Here is a 12,812-nt window from a genome sequence, read left to right as displayed (position 1 = left end):
GAACAATTTGACATGGCTGATAATATATTAGACATTCTGAAAGATGCTATACAGAAAACAGAGTGAGAGAAATACATTAAGCTGATATGTGTGTACGTGTGCAGGTTTTGTGTGAATACATTGCTTATGTTGAGACTAATTACATTTCATAGGGAGAACATGTGCAGCTCCAGGGAATATACAAGGTTTCTTTGAAGTTATCAGTCAAAGAGACGTTCGAGTTCTGTCTGATTCTGTGTGTGCGTTTCTCGATAAATTGGTCTTTTGATTGCTTTGTGGTAATTCAGTTCAAACCCATCTAGCATCAATATTATATATCAACATTTAAAGTGAGCTCATATGGGCGGAGGGCATGTTTTGGCCCCTCAGCACCGACACTCAAAGGATAATGTTCATATAGGTGGGTCTTCATATGTGTGCACAGATACACTCCTTTCCCTCCGCCACATCTTCCCAGTCAGATGTTAAAATGACGTCTGGCTACAAATTTGCTTCTTTAGGCTTTACCTTGCCAGCAAATTAAATGATTTCCTACTGGGACATGTCATTAGCCAAGTATGTTGATTTAAGGGTTATGTTCAATACCTGCTCAGCACCAGAACATCCACAATGTGGGAGTAAGGATGCCAGAGTTTGGAGTATAATGTAGCAGCTCTATCCCTTTTATTTGGTTTGGTGAAGTTTAACTCAAACCAAACTTGTATTAGATGGTATCACATTTGCCAAACTCACAGGTGCTGAAATCTTTTAGTTTTTTAAAAAGAAGCATAACTGTAAAGCGTGTTTTGCTCAGGGCCATGCTGGAAATAAAAAATGATATTGGATCTTAAATGTGACGCCAACCTCAGCTGCTTTTTCTCAGTATGAACAACATTAACTGCTTTCCGTCACACAAAATCTGCTGCCTGTTTAATTAGAACAGATTTATGAAATTCCCATGGCAGAGATTACTGTGACAGAGTCAGACTACGATCGCCCTACACTCTGAATGGAGATGGACTTGGTCAGCCAAGGAAAATGTAATTGTGATATTCTGCCAAATCCCAGGGGTGAAATCTGACCCCTGAGGTTCAGAGGCTTGGGGTCTCTTTCATTTGAGGGACACACTTTAGACTCACAATGCCACAGTGCTGCTCCTTACTCTCCTTAACATATTAAGCTCTGGCGCTTCAGTCTATCCATAATGGCATGCAGGTGCGGAGAACAGTGATCAAGATGTGTTAGAGAAGGTCCTGCAGAGGAAAATCACAACACGTACAACATTGTTGGCGGATTAACAAGAGGATGTTTTTTGTTTTGCTTTCTTCTGTGGCACTGATTTTTATGAAACACCAGGCATGCTCGATTTATATGCATTCAAAACTTCTCTGAATCCCTAATGTCATGCAAGCCTTGTTGATGAGTTTCATAAATAATTCTAGTAGTTCTTTAATAGTGCTGAGTCCCCAGGCGACTAATCTCTGCGTGGGACCGCTTGTAGTCATGCTGTGATATTCACGAGAAACTGATGGACACGCAAGGCTGAAATTGCATCACACACATTTGTGCTGGTTTGACAATGTATTTAAAATGACATTAGCGGTGCAAAAAGTTAGATTTTGTCAAACTTTATGAAACTACATTAAGTGAGTAGCAATGCCAGGAATACTTTTGTCCATTTGTCAAAATAATGGATGACTTTTTGTATTTTCAGCTTAATCAGAGATGTTTCGATTAGTACAACTACAAGTTATGTCATCACTCACCTATGGCAAAATATCAACCATGTACATGCAAAATACTGCATACCATCGTGAATTCATCTCAATTAGATATGCTATCAAGGCAGCCTGAATGTTTCAACATACTGCAACTCATACAATACACATAAGCATACAGATATCCTAAAGCATGAAGGCATACTGAACAAAACAGTGCAGTTGTGATAAAAGTGATGCATACTTTACTTTCATAAACTATATAAACAATGTGACCTCAGATAACTGATTTTTCTTTAATCTGTTCTTCAGTCAGTTAAATGAAGTCCAAACTAATAACAAACTAACAGAGTAAGAACGGAGATAAGAGAGGCAGACAAGGGAGGTTAGTAATATTAAAATTTTTAGGCGAGAGAAAATTGAGGGGATTGAAAATAAGGCTTCAACTCATTATAAGGAAATGTCCTGATAATGTGGATAAAATTAGGGCTTTCCAAATATTATGTATATTCAGGCTTCTACTTTGAGGGAAATAAATTTTATGTTTATTACACAAAAATGTAATTTGCAAGTTTGACCCACAGGCCATCTGGGTAAAAAGCGTAATTCTTCTTCAAGTCCCGCCCTTCTGTGCTGTGATTGCATACGATGTGTTACTCTGACGTGTCTTCTAATTGGGTGTAACCGTGCCATGTTGGTTTAACTTTTGTGTGGTTTGTAACCATAACAACAGTTGCAATGCTAGCAACACTAACATTGTGACACTGACATTTGAGTCTTTCTCACTGCCAACAGAGTGGGACATCCTCACAAAGAGTGCATTACTACTGAAGCGCCTGCTCTCTAAGGGCTATTAATCTGTGTACATAGATGTTGCTAAATGCAAATGCACATATGCTTTCTTTTTCTCTTATATTGTATAATAGCTTTAGGCTAGATTCATTAGGCCCACATTATTTTCAAATTAGGCAGCCTAATGTTGCCATTCGGCAGAAAATAAAGAAAGAAAATGATAGAACAGAGTATGTCCATTGTCTTTTCACAAGCACAACAAGGATAATTTTGCCTAGACCTAGTAGACTATGTAGTCTACAGTGAAGGAGGGTGACATTAGTGATAATATTGTGTATTATGCGCATGCGTTATCCAATTGTGTTTCAGATATATATAAAAAAATGAGCAATCATGTTGGCTGGTTTGGACAAAAGTCCAAAACAAAAAATTTTTTTGGAACTAAGCCAAACTTGTGTGTGTCTAGTTCAAAAATCATTTGTTTCCATTTAACAGAAATGTGAATTATAGAAAAAACTGACAGTTTAGTGTTTGACACTGACCAGAATGTGCAATTTAACCACTAAAGAAGATATCGTTTCAAGAATGGTATATCAACTTTGAACTGACCCTAACAGTGAGACTGTGTGTTGGCCAGATTTCCTGGCTTACATTTCATTCCCCAGTAAAGTTCACAAAGCACTGTGGCACACAGTTGTAGTCTATGCTGTAAGCGCCGGGACAGGATGAAGTCTATTAGGGCTGAAGGCACTTCTCCTATGGTAGAACTTCAAAAAGTCTTCTTCCTCCAGAGAGAAGGGGAAATAACCCAACAGAGAGAGAGACACTCACACAGAGGAAACGAGGAGGAGAGAATTTGAGAAAGACAGTGATGCAGAGGATGCAGAAAGGGAGCGAGAACAGAGAACAAGGGGGGAGATGTGGCAGAAAGTAAAAGAAAAAAGAGAGAGATTATGTTAGAAGGATGGAAGCAAACCCAAAGACTGAAACTTTGTCTCAGACAATACCACCCAGAAAGACAGACAAAGAAAGAAAAGGAATGAGACAGAGACTGTGACCTGAACTTTAAAGGACACGGGTTTCATTGAACATCAACAACCTTTCACTGATGTATAGTGATCACAGGATGGGGAACAAAATGAGAACAGGACTTATTCTGGATGAGGATTAGATATTAAGCAGGATAATAGAGAAACAACAGCGCTCTGGGGGAAGACAGAAAGAAAGAAAGAAAAGACAAAGAAGGGCGCCGCAGAGGAGAGATTGACAGAGAATATATGTCTTAAATATAGTGAAATAAAGAAGCTAAATAACAAAATGGAGACTTGACCCAAAGCAATGACGAGAGTGAGAGACGTTGACATGCTGTTTCAAGTTGCTCACTTCCTCTGTGCTTGTGATCAGCTGTCTGTCGTTGCATGCGACTGATAAGACCTTGTTACTGTAACTCTAACCGACTGTGCATGCATGTGTGCAGAAAAAGACAACAAATAAAAATATTTCCCTTGTACTGTCATAGCCGACATCTGTCTATTTCTCTTTTTTGTCGATCTGTCTGTTTGCCTGTTTGTGTTGTGTTTGTGTCAGTATGTCTGTCTGTCAGCCTATTTGTCAGCGTCTGTCTAGCATCTTTCACAGTTCCTCCGCTGCCACAAGACAAGAAATTTCCTTTTTTATAAATTTCAGGCAGATGGCTGACAATCTTATGCTGAATGACTTACTATCTGTGCTTTATTGTCTTGCTCCAGGGTGTTTTGCCAGGACACAGAACAAGGGAACCATGACTCTTACAGAATTGTCTGTAATGGAGCTATGCTGCTGTATAGCATGAACAGTAAGGCAAACCTTGTAGATTTACAGCACAATTCCCTTATTTGTGTGGATGACAGGGATGACATAGATCCTCCCCTAGAATCTGATTGGTCACCCCTGGTGAATGTATGAAGAGAAATTTCTTGTTGGAAAGTCACTCAAATGACTACAAAGAGACACAGGGCCACAAAGAGATGCAAAACAAAGAGATGTAAAAGAACTAAAAAGAGATGCAAATCGACCTCAAAGAGATGCAAAACAAAAATAATGAAACATTAAACGACCACCCGAGGCCTGTACTATAAAGCAAATTGAACATACCCAGGATATCTTTTAGGTTTTGGCTTCATTAAGCCTAACAGCCACAATCTCACTAAACAGTCACACGTTCATGTCTGTCCGGACTCGTATGCAGTGGTAGATAGAGACCTTCATCACATGGTGCAGCAGTCACCAGAGGCTCAAAATCAGCAAAATCAATAAGCTGGTGGTAACTAATCTTCTTCTTCTACTTCTCTTTCTGAGTCATGGTGTTGAAGAAAAAGCATCCATCCTTTATCTATCACCGCTTCTCTTGTGCAGGGTAGCAGGGGGGGCTGCAGCCTGTCCCTGCTGACTTTAATCACGAGGCAGGGTACACCCTGGACAAGTTGCCAGTTCGTCACAGACACACAAACGAACCATCGACACTCAAATTCACACCTACAGGCAATTTAAAGTCACCAACTAAACTAACCTGAATGTCTGTGGACTGTGGGAGGAAGCTGCAGCACCTGGAGGGTATGATGTCACTGTGAAGCTGACTTTTGGCCTTTTGAATATAATAATCATATGTTTGTCATTTTATTGTTTTGGATATTTACTTGAAATTTAGTCATAATTAGAGTAGAAATGTTTGAAGTTATACCTAAAAACATTATGTTATGTGAGGTCACATCCACCAAAAAGTTCTAATCAGTTCATCTGTAAGAGCGGGATGGACGTGAAGATGGCTGGGCTGCAGGGCATTTTAAATATCTGCCTTCAGGAACCTGTTGTCTCATCATCTGTCCCTGGCTGTGGGGTTTCAAGCAGCTATATAGTGATTTTGTGTCATATTGGAATATTTAGAATTTATTTTGTGGTCATTTATCACAAGAACTTTAAATTTGAGTCTTAACACATTTTTTTGTCATTTTACAAATGTTCGTTCACAGTTACAAAGAGGCTTAAAAGGAGCTTGGGCACCACTCTTCAAAAGAGTGACCCCTGCCCCCCATTCAGATGCTTACTGAGAGGATATTGCAGTTGGTGTCAGGGGCTTGTCAGTTACATATAGTATATATAAGTGTCATGCTAACCATTTTGTGTGCTTTATGTGATAAATAGCCTGCAATGCGCTTTCAGAATGAAGTAGCATGTCAGATTGACCAAACAGTATTTTCAAATGCACATACCACTGCACATCTGCATCTGGAATTTTTCAATTACGGGTACTTCAGTTTTCTGTACGAATGGCCATTAAACCAGTTTGAACAAGTTTTCTACTTGCTGATTGGAGACAAAATCTACCCTGCTTGGCAGTATGAAAGAACACAAACGCTCATATACACACACGTTGTGTTGACCAGGTTGTCCAATAAGCTAATGGTGGAGCACTTTGCTCATCTCGTTCTGTCAATCTCATAGCAACAGTCAGCACCAGTGAGTTTGAAGAGGCGCCATCCAAAACACCACCAATTTCCCTGAGAGCACACTAGCCCTGAGCAGAGAAAAACACAGAGAGAGAGAGAGAGAGAGAGAGAGAGAGAGAGGAGAAAGTGGAGAGAGGCAGTAAGTGAGAAATCAGAAGTGAACATCAATTATACAAGACTTTTTTTTAGAGCCTTGAGTCTTAATGCTCAAGTTTTGGATTTTAAAAGATGGGAAATTCTTCAGTAAGTAAAGGAGTGATGGAAGCATGGTTAAGTTTTTGACCAACTAAAGAGAACAGACTGAATGAACATGAACACAACAACAAGAGATGGAGCCAATTATCAAACAATTTATACCAAATCATGGTATATTGTGTGCTTTGAAGATTTAAGTTGTCCAGGCTGACCATGTTTCCCTCAAGAAACCTCTGGAAAGACCAATAGTTCTGCTAAGACTGGAATTTAGAAATGAAATGAACCCTGTTTTGCCATTTGTTGACCTGTTGACATTTGACCACCACTGAATGTTTCAAACAAGCATAGGAACATGAGGCAAAGTGAACAACATTCTAAATATGAATAAACAATAAAAATGCAGTTACGTAAATGAGAATTAAATTACAAGGTGTCTTCACAGATCCACGTACAATCGCATCTTACCATTTCCAATTATTTTATCCCAAGTTTCCAAGTTTCTGCTACATAGCTGGATCATTCAAGTGAATATTTTTCAACAGCGCCTGAAAGCAACATTAAAGCTAGAATACAAAAGTTGCAGCATTACGCTGCTACACTTGCTGCGGGTACGTTACCTCAAGTGCTACCAAATGAATGTAGCAATTTGTAAACTTCGCTCACGTCTGCCTCAAAGGACTTTTATTTTCCAAATGTAATCAGTGTGTTATTGCATTCCATGTTGAAGGTGCAATAAAACAAAATTTGGCTGCAAAAATAGATGTATTGATCCATTGTGCCACCCCAGAAGCAAAAAGACGGACGCACAAACAAATTAGCAAAACCACAGAGCGAGCAGGGAGCCAGCAAGACTAAGAGAGATATAAATTGATGGGGGAAAAAAATGGACCATATTAAAATGAATGAAGTTGGAGGAACACGGAGGAAGGGAAATATGGTGAAAGTGAAGGACTATATTACTTATCTGCTATTCTAAGTGATTATGCAATAAAACACTAAAAAGTGTCAAGGTGTAAATATGTGGCTTTGTCTTTTATTCATTCGTTTTGCAGAACTGCCACAAGACCACTGACTCGTTTAACAGTCATGACAATAAATAATTTAAATTCAAAGCAAGAGTGAGAAAACAAGAGGGATTTGAATTAACAAAGGGAGAATATATTTTTTTTATATATATGTATATGTGTGTGTGTGTGTGTGTGTGCGTATTTTGGGGGTGGGGGACTGAAGGAAGTTGGGTCAGTTGAGGACAATTTCGAGCTTTTTCACTGCATTCGTTCCACTGAGAAGAACTGCCAGCCCATTCACTGAGTGTGCTTCGTCAACTCGTGGAAGGCCTTGTCTCATTCAAGGCCATTTAATCATATGAATCATACGGAGCACAACTGAACTCAAGGTAGAGAGCATGAGAGTGACAAATGCAAAATGAAGTCAAGGTACCTTATCTGCGGTGTCTCTTTTCGAGAAATACTTGAGAAGGCACAAGAAGTTATTTTTATTTACCTATTGTGGTTTGAAAGTAGGGGTGTTGAGGGTGTAGTGCTGCACTCCTGCCACCAGCTGGCTGAGGCTGAAGGCACGGAGGTTCTTCCCCAAGAATGACTCAATTTTCTGCAGTTTCTACTGCATATTCAAAGTCTTTGTGGGTATTATTTTAAAACTTCCCTAAATAAATAAAGAAAAAAAACCCCAACTAAATCTCATCTGCTTCATGGAAAATTTTGAGGGATTTTGGATAACCAATGCAAATTAATTTTTGATGAAAAGAACCAATATGGCAATAGCCATGTTTTTAAACATAATGCACAGATAGCAGCAGGAGTACAGGTGAGACTGGGCCAACATCACATAGCAGTGTCTGCTCCATTGTAAATAAAAGCTCAGACTGAGTAGTGGTACCTTTTTTTCCAAATTGTGCAACCTCCTTGAAAGATCCATCATCACCACTAAGCACATAAGCACATATAACCTGTGACCACACCCACACACACTGATATAAAGAGTGGGGGAAGAAATAACAGCCAAGTGGAAGATTTTCATAAGAGACTCCAAAAGGAATCCCTAATGCATTAATATTGATCGCACTGCTTTCTTGGCAACATCTGCCTTACTTTTCCTCTAAATTAGTAGAATAGGGTGGTACTATACCAATCAGAGGCTGTTCACCTCCTGGGTCTTCTCGGCATTGACGGCAATGATCGTTCATCACAAGTCCTGACCATGATTGTATTATTTAGACTTATTATTTTTGCAGTGGCCACTCCTGGAATGTAGCAAAAAAAAAAAATCGGCCCAGAAAAGCAACTACAAACAACATCAGTTATGACTCTTTCTATCATGAATGTTTCAACTATGGAGGTTTTATATTTGTAAAAATTTTCCCTGAGTCAAGAACTTGCGGGCTGGTTCAACAGGAGAGATAGTGAGGTACATATTCAGTGGGCTTGCATACGCAGGAAGTAAACCCGGAAGTTAGAAAACTTTCTGGGGGTTTTTGGGGCACATGCCCCTCCTGATTGACAGGGAGCTGTTGTTGGTATGGATAAAACTTTACACACTCACTTCTCACAATGAAGGCTTCTGTTTGCATCTCCCTGTGTTGGTCTTTTTAAAAATGTATTGTTGAAGGAAAAAAGCACACACATACTAGTTTGGTGCTGGATACCAGGTAGACGTCAAAGAATTAGAGCCTCACACCCTGAATTCTTTTATTTTAAAACCTATAGGGAAATATTTGGTCACATTTTGTCTTCTTTAAAAAAAAAAAATATCCAAAAACAACAATATTCTCTTAACATTAATCATACCTTCAGTGCACTGCAGATTCAATGCACTAATATTTTAGAACATACAATAGCATAGAAATGCTTTATAGAATCATTCCTTATCAATATTCTCTTTGATGAGCAAGCTGCATGTTGGCACATAACAGGAGCTATGGGGTTTGTGTGCGTGAAAAGAGAAGGCAATTCTAGTTTGAAAGAATGATATTAAAGCTGGGGTTGGCAACACTGGAGACTGAAGTTGGAGACCCCAAGATTCCCAGGACTCTCCAACACATCGATGTGCACTGACTGACTTGCACAGTGTTTTGACGTGATTGCTAACCTTGTCCAACTACCTCATGCCTCACATACAGGTATGAAAACACAGAACAATATCAAAATGAACATGGGTACCCATAATAGTCCCAGTCAAGCTCTCAAGTTTGTATTAGAAAATTTTGGCTGCACTTTTTGACTTTTTTTGTGTCAGGGTATTTGATTTATTGATTGCTTTAACTATTTTTGCAAGACTAGTTGTGAAAGAAAAGGGAGAACACTGTGGACAAGGCCTGAAACTATTGACTGAATGGGGTAAGTGTGTGCAGACACACTTGGTCATAATAAGTTCATAACCACTAAGCTGGAGAAACAAGATCAGTGAATGCAAAGAATCACTTGCCTGCATACATGTCCTGTAATGAGATGCATCCAAAAATAAATTTGATGTGGGATATAACACCAGGGTATGCATATAAATCCAAATATATCCAAGACATGTCATGCAACTGCTGAGTTAGGGTACTTTATTTTGGTCAAATACAGACACTGAACATATTCAGTTTCACTCACTTTATAGCTAATGGACCAGGAACATGTTAAGCTTTCTATTTCCTGTCCTCCATTAAGTCCTGTCCTCTTTCTAAGAAGATCTCACTGCCAGTAGAGGACACAAAATTAGGGAAATTTTCAATACAGGACACAATGGAGCATGGTCTATATGCGTGCATGAAAGTGTGTACTTGAGCTGGTGTGTAAGGGTATCCTTGCTCACATGTATAAGGGTGCATTCACATGTCGCCATTCCTATGTGAGGGAGTGAATAATGAGGCATGCTTTCCGGTTAACATGGTGTAAGTAGGTGTTAACTATGACAGATTGTGCTGCCACTGGTGACCATGGTTGATCAGTCAGATAGCCCTCACCTCTCTGCTCCTCAATTATATCACAATCACATAATTGTATGGATGGCAATAAATCTCATGACTCATTTTGCACGGTTGATTTCACTTGTAATGTCACGGCAGCTCCAATTTCAATTTGTCTGATACTCTTTTCTGGAAAAACTCCAGCTAACAATGAGTGAGCTTGTAGCTGTCAGTTGTCACTGTTTTAACTCAAAGGCCTTCCAACAGGACACACACATGAACATGCATTAGCTACTGTGTGCTTGAGTGTTAAGTCTAATTGGAGAAAACAAAATAAAATGTTCCAAAATGAGATGTATCCAACATCTGGAAAAGTGACATCTACAGCCTATTTGCAGGGGTTGTTTTCAACATTTCAAATCATACTGAGTTTTATTTCCTCCACCGGTGAGGTTATATTTTTCTCGATGTGAATTTAAAACAAACAAACTTAGGTACAATACAAATCTTAATGATAGTATGTTTGCAGGGTCAAGAAATCTATCCAACTATCTATCCTACTCTAAGTGATAGCAATGTTATCTCAAAGTGCAAATGCAAACTGTGTTCTTAGATGGTGCTCAGATTATTTTTCATCAAGACTGAAGTCTCTTATGGACTAGTGTGTACAAAAAAACTACACTTTGAAAAACTGTGTGAAAATCTATATAAAAACAAGTGCTATAGATTAAATATGAAATCTGATTCTGCACCTGCATGTCATATTTTTGACCTGAATGTACTCAGAAACTGACTTCGGTGAAGAGTTTAGGAGAAAACTGACATTTCCGGAACAATTTTTGCAGCTTGAAAATTTGGAGGGAAGCCAAAGACTTCCAACTAGTGGTGCATTTGCCCTACCAGGCGTAAGAAGTGTTCACATCGATGTCTAAGGGAAGAAAACTACTGTCAGTCATTTGTGTGCAGGTCTTTGGATGGCATCTGTCCCAAGCAAATGTCTGGTTAGTTCTGACAGAACACCGTGAAAGAAAAAAATGTGGCCTGGAGTTTTGAGGCTAGGAAAAATTCTTCACTGTTCACATGTTATTATTGATGTTTCCAAAGTCACTGGAATTGCAGTGTTTACCATAATATTTATTTCTAATTTCAACCTTGCCTAAATTATTGCAGTAACGGAACAATAGCAATTTAGCAGCGCAGAATGCTGAATCACTGTGACATTATGCTAACAACAACCCTTGCTCCTGGGTAGACAGCTGGCACTTGATTTGCATAGCAAAAATATTCAAAACTGTTAAACTTGTTTAAACTTGTTGGCAGCCGTGGCTTAGAGGTTGGAGAAGCAGCTTGTGATCGGAGGGTCGTCGGTTCAATTCCCCCACCAGGTGGGCAGGAAAAATTGTGGAGTGATTAATGTGAAAAATGCTCCCCCTGTTCCATTAGCTGGCTGATGTGCCCTTGAGCAAGGCACTTAACCCCCCCAATATGCTCTTGATACTGCTCCTGTGTGTGTTTTGCTGCATGTAATTTGCCGGGTGTTGTATGTGTGTGTTCAACTAAGGATGGGTCAAATGCAGAAGACGAATTCAGTGTGTGTATGTAAAAATATATATACTGTCAATAAAGCTGATTCTTCTTCTTATTATTATTTTTATCATTTTCAATGATAACCGCAACTTTTAAATACATATAAGCATGATCGGATCAATCTTACATTTCTATTGTGCTTATTTTATGTAGCCTGCTTTTCTTGCTTCGCTGGCATCTTTGATAAACTAAACAGGGACATCTCACTAATTGGGCTAACTGCTACTGCAATAAAATCAAGCTGTTTGAATGGCACATGCTAACATGCTCACAACAACAATGTGAACAATGCGATATTTAACAAGCATAATGCATTTTAGCTAAGCATGTCAACATGCTAATATTTGCTAATTAGTGCTAAACACAGATCAAGCAACATCATTGAAACAGGCAGCATCACTGTGTGGGAAACATGAATGTTCGTGGACAAAATGACATGCCAATCTGTTAAAAAGTTGTTGAGATACTTCAGGCTGGACCAAAGTTGTGGAGCGAAAACACTGACGAACCAACTGTCCCACCATCTCTGCATCCATGCTACTAGTACCCTAAACATCCATAGTTTCTAAGCTCAAACAAAAATTATTAAAGCGATGTTGAATTTCTTTACAAATCATTATAAGCCTTACAACAAAGCAAATAAAGATATTTTACAGTTTTGCAGACTGTGTTTTATCCTCTATAACCATTAAATCGATTTGGATGTGAAGTACCCCTTCAGTACCCCCTTTTTCCTGCAAACTAATTCACACCAAGGTCCCTTTTGGCCAGTTTGGTAAAGGCAACCATTTTAGTATTAGCCATATTTATAACATATTCCTGCTAGCATCTGACCGGGAATCCAACACTTCCAACACCCGCCATTCTCTGTTAATTTTCTTCACACAAATGTCAGATTTATTAAACCTGCTTCTGTCAACCTAGTGAACTAATTCTTACCCTCACTATGCAGGCCTGACATAATGCCCTGGAACAGGCATCAGGGCTTGCACGCAGCTCACAGCTGCCAACACCACTTAAATGTTGTCACCTGGGTTTGGCTGCAAATCTGCTGATCCAGAGACCTACAGGGCACAGATTGGCACGCACGGGGCTGGTGCAAAAAGCTCCTTTTTAAAGACTTCAATCATTGTGTGATAATCAATA

The 12,812-nt window shown here is 39.2% G+C and overlaps 1 protein-coding gene across 7 annotated transcripts in view; it reads right to left on the bottom strand.

Moving 5' to 3' along the window:
- The window catches only part of LOC124052847 (protocadherin-15-like), a 159,333-nt gene that overhangs the window by 129,981 nt on the left and 16,540 nt on the right, over window positions 1-12,812 (bottom strand). The window lies entirely within an intron of this gene.

Source organism: Scatophagus argus, chromosome 21 (genome assembly GCF_020382885.2).
Source record: "Scatophagus argus isolate fScaArg1 chromosome 21, fScaArg1.pri, whole genome shotgun sequence".
NCBI classification, from domain to species: domain Eukaryota; kingdom Metazoa; phylum Chordata; class Actinopteri; family Scatophagidae; genus Scatophagus; species Scatophagus argus.
Note: the sequence above shows the minus strand (reverse complement) of the source record. Positions and strands in the feature narration are given on the sequence as shown.